Consider the following 6,779-nt stretch of genomic DNA (forward strand, 5'->3'; position numbering starts at 1 on the left):
AATCGGGGTACGGAAATTTGTTTTAACGGTGCGACTTTCGACTTCGATGCAAGCAGCTGGATGTGAACTCGACCTTTGGAATGAGTTGATCTGGCATATATGCAAGCGCCATATGCCTGCTGGGATGCATCTGCAAATGTATGCAGTTGGACGGTGGAATTTGGTAAGAATGCGTACCGGTTCACTCTGTAGGAAGAAAGTGATGGAAGTGCGGCATAATAGTTCTCCCATTTAGTGCGTATATTGTCCGAAACTTCTTCGTCCCATCCGCAAGGTTGCAACCATAGCTCTTGGAGAAGCATTTTTGCCCGTATAATAACCGGCGCTGTAAGACCAAGAGGGTCAAAGTGTTTGGATACGGACGACAGTATGGATCGTTTAGTGGGTGGTCCGCATTCATTAAAGGGAGTGGATCCTGGTCACGGCACCAAAAATGTTGAGGCAGGATCGTGATTTCCGGCGGTTAGAGCTTTCGGGACTCGCACACGGACGACTCGTGAAGGCACAATAGAAAACGGGATACCGATGGAATATGGTTCACGAGGAATAACTACGCACTACTAGTACAGCGGAAAAACTATTATTCGCGGTCTGTTCCTCTCGACGGTTCAAATGGGAAAGAGAATTTTTATTGCTAATATTACTACAATTTAAACCTACGTTGTTTCAATTCAATTTCTTACACACTAATTTCGTAGCAAGTCAACTGACAGCACTGACTGCATTCGGGTGTAGCCTTTTTTACCGACAGTGTTGAGAACTGTCAGTATCTATTATAATTCAACAATTACTTACAAATTAGTTTCCTAACTCTTCAATTAAAATTCAATTAATCCAATGAGGTTTCAATTTAGCTAGGTTAGGTTTCCTAGCTTTGTAGATGGTAGACAATAGTTTAATAAGGCTAGTAATAAGTAGGTATAGTAATTCATTAGGTTAGTTAGGTGGATATTTTAAACAATGTAATCTTAGGTAATTTTAGGTAGATTAGCAAACCTTAAATATTCCTCTCAGATGGTATTATCTCCTGCGAAATGTAGCTCTATTATAGCCTAGCTGGTATTATATGCACAGTCACTGGGAATGTCTTTCATATACCAGGGTAACATTAACTATTGCGCCGCGTCAATAGTCTTCGGCGCCGACTCAAGAAGAACCGATCAAAAGGGCCTAATACCCGCATTTCGCAACACACGGAGTAATAATGGTTTGACGTTTAAATTCTACTTAGACATTTACGAACAATAATTTCAAAGTATAAACAAAGAACAAGCGTCGTCAAATACACGAGATAGACCGTACACTGTTATTTATTTATACGACAAAAAATAACAATATTTACAAATATATACAAGCTGGGCTCAGTGACCAAAGCGACGAAATTGTGACCTAACAAATCACAGGTCACAGAGTTTAGAAGTGCTGGTGGGCGTTCTTTCGCTGAAAAATCGATTTTGGGACCTCTCATATCGATTGCTCATCCGATGCGATATCTTGAACCCGTTAGTAATTACAAATTTCAATAGGCTTGTCGAGCTCAATTCTGAAACCCGATTTATGTCCTTGTACTTCGATTACATGGCACAAAATATCAATCCTTCTTCATATTATCCCAACCGTGTCAATCTCCTTCATGCTTCTGATTCAACTGTATTCTTCGACACATCCATGAAGGACGAGATTCGTGGAATCCCGGATCACATACGTCCGCAAGTGATCACAAGCATCTTTCATAGTAAATTTCGAGAAGTCGACTGCAACAAGATGTTTTACACCGACGGGTCAAGCCTCGACGGCTCCACTGGCTTCAGTATATTCAATCAAAACCTCGTCGCCTCATTCAAACTCAATGATCCTGCTTCAGTTTACGTCGCAGAACTTGCTGCTATTCAGTATACCCTTGGGATCATTGATACTTTGCCCACCGATCATTACTTTATTGTCTCGGATAGCCTCAGCTCAATCGAGGCTCTCCGTTCAATGAAACCTAGAAAACACATACCATATTTTCTGGGTAAAATTTGGGAGCACCTGCGTGCCTTGTCTGTAAGATCGTACAAGATTACCTTAGTTTGGGTTCCCTCGCATTGCTCCATTCCAGGTAATGAAGAAGCGGACTCTTTAGCTAAGGCTAAGGTGCGTTACAAGGTGACATATATGAAAGACCAATTAGCTTTAGTGAATTTTTCAGTATTACTCATCAGATAACCCTCGAAAGTTGGCAAACTTCATGGAGTAATGGTGAACTGGGAAGGTGGCTAAATTCGATAATCCCTAAGGTATCGACGAAACCTTAGTTCAGGGGGATGGATGTGGGTCGGGATTTCATTCGCGTGATGTCTCGGCTCATGTCCAATCACTACATGCTGGACGCTCATCTCCGGCGTATTGGGCTCCCTGATAGTGGTATCTGCGCTTGTGGCAACGGTTATCACGAAATCGAACATATTGTCTGGGTATGCGCCGAGTACTGTTCTGCCAGATCTCATCTATTCGATTCCCTTCGGGTCCGAGGAAGATCACCCAATGTCCCGGTTCAAAATGTACTCGCAAGCAGCGATCCCCTCTATATGTCCCTCATATACACATTCTTAAAACCATCAATATCAAGATCTAAATGCCCCTATCTTTTTTCCTTATCATTCTCAGAAGTGTCCTCTTTCGCCTACCGTACCTCAATGATTATTTGATGCGACTCCAAGACGACACAAAACATCTGGCGAATGACCTAACAACACGAGACCTACAGTACAACAACACACGCGCAATGCGGTATGTTGCCGATCCGCATGTGATCCGTACTACGAAGTCGTCTAGAGGAACCCCTGCCGGCTCGAGGAAGGCCGCCCGGCGTCCCAATACATCCATCCGAATCTGTAATCCTTGTCGTTGATTCGCGATGCCGGAAACATAAAGTTTATATCTACTCCCCCCATCTGCCAGCCTTGTCCGCCCTCTCTCCCGTGTTTCTGATACACAGATGTAGGACTTCGCTCTCCCCATCCACCCATTGAATATCTTCCCAAAACTTATGTGCCCCCTTATCTTCTAGTTTTAGTTGATCAATATTTAATCTCGTTAAGAAATACCCAACAGTACCAATACTTAAAAATAGCCCTAATTAATCCCCTCTAATCTTAATAAAATCTAACCACTCTCTCAAATTATTCCTAGTTAATAAGCTTGTAAAATGTTGCGCTTAGTTAATAATTAATTGCTCCAACAATCTCCCTTCTACAAATCATTAAGTGCATTGCTATACAAAGAACACACAAAATGACCCGTCCCCCTAATCTTACGAATATTATCCCCTCTTGTATATGTATAAGTTAGTTGTAAAGTTTTTTTAGTTTCATTATATAAAAACACTTTTAATCCACCTAACAGTGAGATGAGACATTTCTTATAACTCTCATCACTCTCTTCGGATATTATATCGTTTGAGAACATTTAGAACTTGATGCTTCGCGATGTTTTTGATAACACATACTAGATGGGATAGTGGCAGGACTCAGAGAATCGCTCAAATCAGCATAGGACAAAATCAGTGCTAGAAATCTCAAACCAAATCAATGGAAAAGCGAAAAAATGGCCCATAAAATAGACATACAAACGAATTATTGCTAATGCTCTGTTAATAAAATATCTAAATTCCTCAATCAATGCATTGTGGTGGGAAAACTGAATTTCCCTAAAGGGGTTATATATTGTACTGAGCCAAAAAAATCAAAATTTTTTTTGAATCGATTTGAAGTTTATACTTTACTCAAATTTCCAATGCGACTGAGAACTAAGAAATCAACGATTTTTCTTGAAAAGGTCGATACTAGCAGTGATACCATTCAAAGAAAATCAACAGTGAATATTTCCAGACTTGGTTTTATTTCCTATTTAAGAACTATTGTATTTTACACCCTAGATTGCATGATTCAGTGATCGAAACCCAAAACTTCATAAAGTATTAGAAATTATTAAATTAAAATTTGTTTTTGCTATTGAAATTGACAAAATCTGATAGTATCGCCCCTTTGGCGATTGTTTACTTTTTCGGTCCCACCTATCAGCATTGAAGTATCGTCCTTACGTTTTTTTACAATAACTACCGTTTTACACCACCGAATTTGGCCGGGTTTTTTCAATAGCGATCATTGTTACTATTTACAGCTGTTATCAGCTTGATAATCCTAAAAAACACAAAAAAACAGTTTCGTCTCTAAACTGCTAGCAAAAAAGTATCGCCCTGTTTGTTTGCATGGAGCGTGAAGGGCGAAACTTTAAATAAACAAACATAAATGCAGTTTCGCCCGTTGTATTTTTTGTTGTAGTTTCAGAAAGCAATATCGTAGAATCAAAATTTTTAGGTTAATTTGTTGCGTTTCAAAGCCCTCATTCGCATGTATGAAAAAAGCCTTATGTTTACATTTGTAAGTATCGCCCTTTTCACAAAAAAGCGTTGAAATGAAATCGCAACTCCTGATATCACGCTATCTCTGAAGTGCATCATACTTCCAAATTTTACTTCGACATTGACTTTTTCTAAAGGTGACTTCCCAGTAGTATCCTTGATTTGAATTATTATCGCTAATCCCAATGCCAAAGAACAAATAAAAACCTCTCGAAACCGAACCATTTGGGAAAATCATCATCATTACTGGAATTTTCATTTTCACGAAACTTTTCGATAACCTTCCGTCACTTGCGTTAATGCACTGGGTGTACAATGCTCTGAAAATCTAGCGAAATCGTCTTAGGGCACCAGCGGGTCTAATTCAGAGCTATCTGCGTGGCGAGTTAAATCTGTAAAGAATACTAAAAATTTATTTCTATTCCATAATTTTCAGTTTAGCAATTCGAGAGATCGTGCTCACCGCAAGCCATGAAAAATAGACTACGTTGTGAAGCGATGGTCACTATTTATTAAAAAAGTCACGGTTAAATAAAAAATAAAACTATTGAAAATTTTCAAATAGTTTATAATTTTCACAAACTTATTAGGAAAAATTGTTTAATAAGCTTTCGTAATATTGTGTAGGAAAAAAGCTAAAAATTTCAGTATTTTCTCTATCTGCAACATATAAACCCTTAAGTATACCAATTAATTGGTATACGAATTGGAATAGGTTCGCCAGATTTTGGAAGAAGTCTATAAAATAACCCCTTGAAAACTACCTAAAAATTATTGTAGTTCGATGCAATAAAAAAATCGCCAAAAATGAAATGTACCTATTAATGTGAAACACAGTGAATAATACATACAATAAAGACCCATATTTATCAGTCTCATGGTGTATTTTGGGCTGACAAAATGGGCATTGACTAAATCGGACAATTTTTTTTCTTTATAATAAACTGAAGCTGTTAAAATATTCTTCCCGTCCCTTGATGTAGTCTGATAACTATTTCTGATTATGATGAACTTTTTATTTTTGCGTATTTCCATCTTCATGATAAGGAAAACATGCTCAAGAAAGAATTTACTCGAATTCAGTCTTGTTCGTCTGCTAGAGCCCATCAAACATATGTTCATATTTGGCTGATAAAATCGGGGTTTCAATGTATTATAATAGATATTCAGCATTCGGAGAAGTTTCTTGTGAACGAGTGTAGAACGACTTTGTTTCTACTTACTTGAAGTCAGCGGCGTAGCCAGAAATTCGGTTTGGTGGGGGTTTGGTGAAAATCGATCTTACTGTTCAATAGGGTTGCCACCCCTCCGGGTTTGACCCGGAGTCTCCGGTTTTCGGGAGCGATCTCCGGGTCTCCGGGTTTTACATCAATTTCTCCGGGTTTGGTAGGAAGAAGCATAGGTTAAATTTTTTGGAATTGATTGATTCTTTACAAAATATTTAAAAAGTCTAAATTAACTATTACTCTGGTTCAGATTTATTTTTCCCTGCTAACCCTTCGTTTCAAGGTGGCGAAGAGTTCACGCAATATTGCTAATTTCTTTCACAAAGCAATGAAAATGAAAAACAAATAAAATTTACTACAAATTAACCTTCTGGAAGTCGCGCTAGTGCACTGAGTGCACGCTGCTCTGAAAATCTAGCGAAATCGTCTTAGGGGACCAGCGGCTGTTCGTTCGGTAAGCCAAATGCGCGACTTCCGGAGGGTTAAGGAAAGTAATATTTCGCTATGTGCTACAATTGAAATGTTGCATTCCACTAAGTCGCTCAAAATGGTGTAAAAAAGTTATTTTACTGCAATTTTACCAGATCATTTCACTCTTAGTGGTGCTTATCACCAGCTGCACTAAGGTCTGGCAGATTTGTTCTAATCCAATTGACTAGGTCAACATCAAACGAGTTCTTGCGGTGTTGTTGCTACTCCAGCAGCGATCCTTAACTGGGCTAGGGAGGTGAGTTTTGCCCCTTTGTTGCGAAATTAAAATTTGTTGATGACGAATAACCGACACCACATAGTGTGATGTCGCAGCTCTGCCTCCTTTGCTCTCCTTCTTCTGTTAGTTGTGGAGGAGAGCAATGCTCGTTCGACCTCCACAGTGAGAGTAGCTGGAGCTTTTGTATTCTTGGCACTTAGTCGGGTAAGTGAAATACTACACCACATTAAACCGATGAAACCGTTCTCAAGCGAGAAAATTTTTCAGTTTTACTTTAACGTGGTAATAAAAAGCGATTAAAGTGCTCTAAAATGCCTAGCAATCGCTTTGATTCCAATTTCTGTCTCGTTCCACTCAAAATCCACCACCCCCCAGATCAGTGAAAATCTCCGGGTCAAAGCCTCTCCAGAGGTGGCAACCCTACTGTTCAAACGGCAAA

Source organism: Topomyia yanbarensis, chromosome 2 (genome assembly GCF_030247195.1).
Source record: "Topomyia yanbarensis strain Yona2022 chromosome 2, ASM3024719v1, whole genome shotgun sequence".
Lineage (NCBI taxonomy): Eukaryota > Metazoa > Arthropoda > Insecta > Diptera > Culicidae > Topomyia > Topomyia yanbarensis.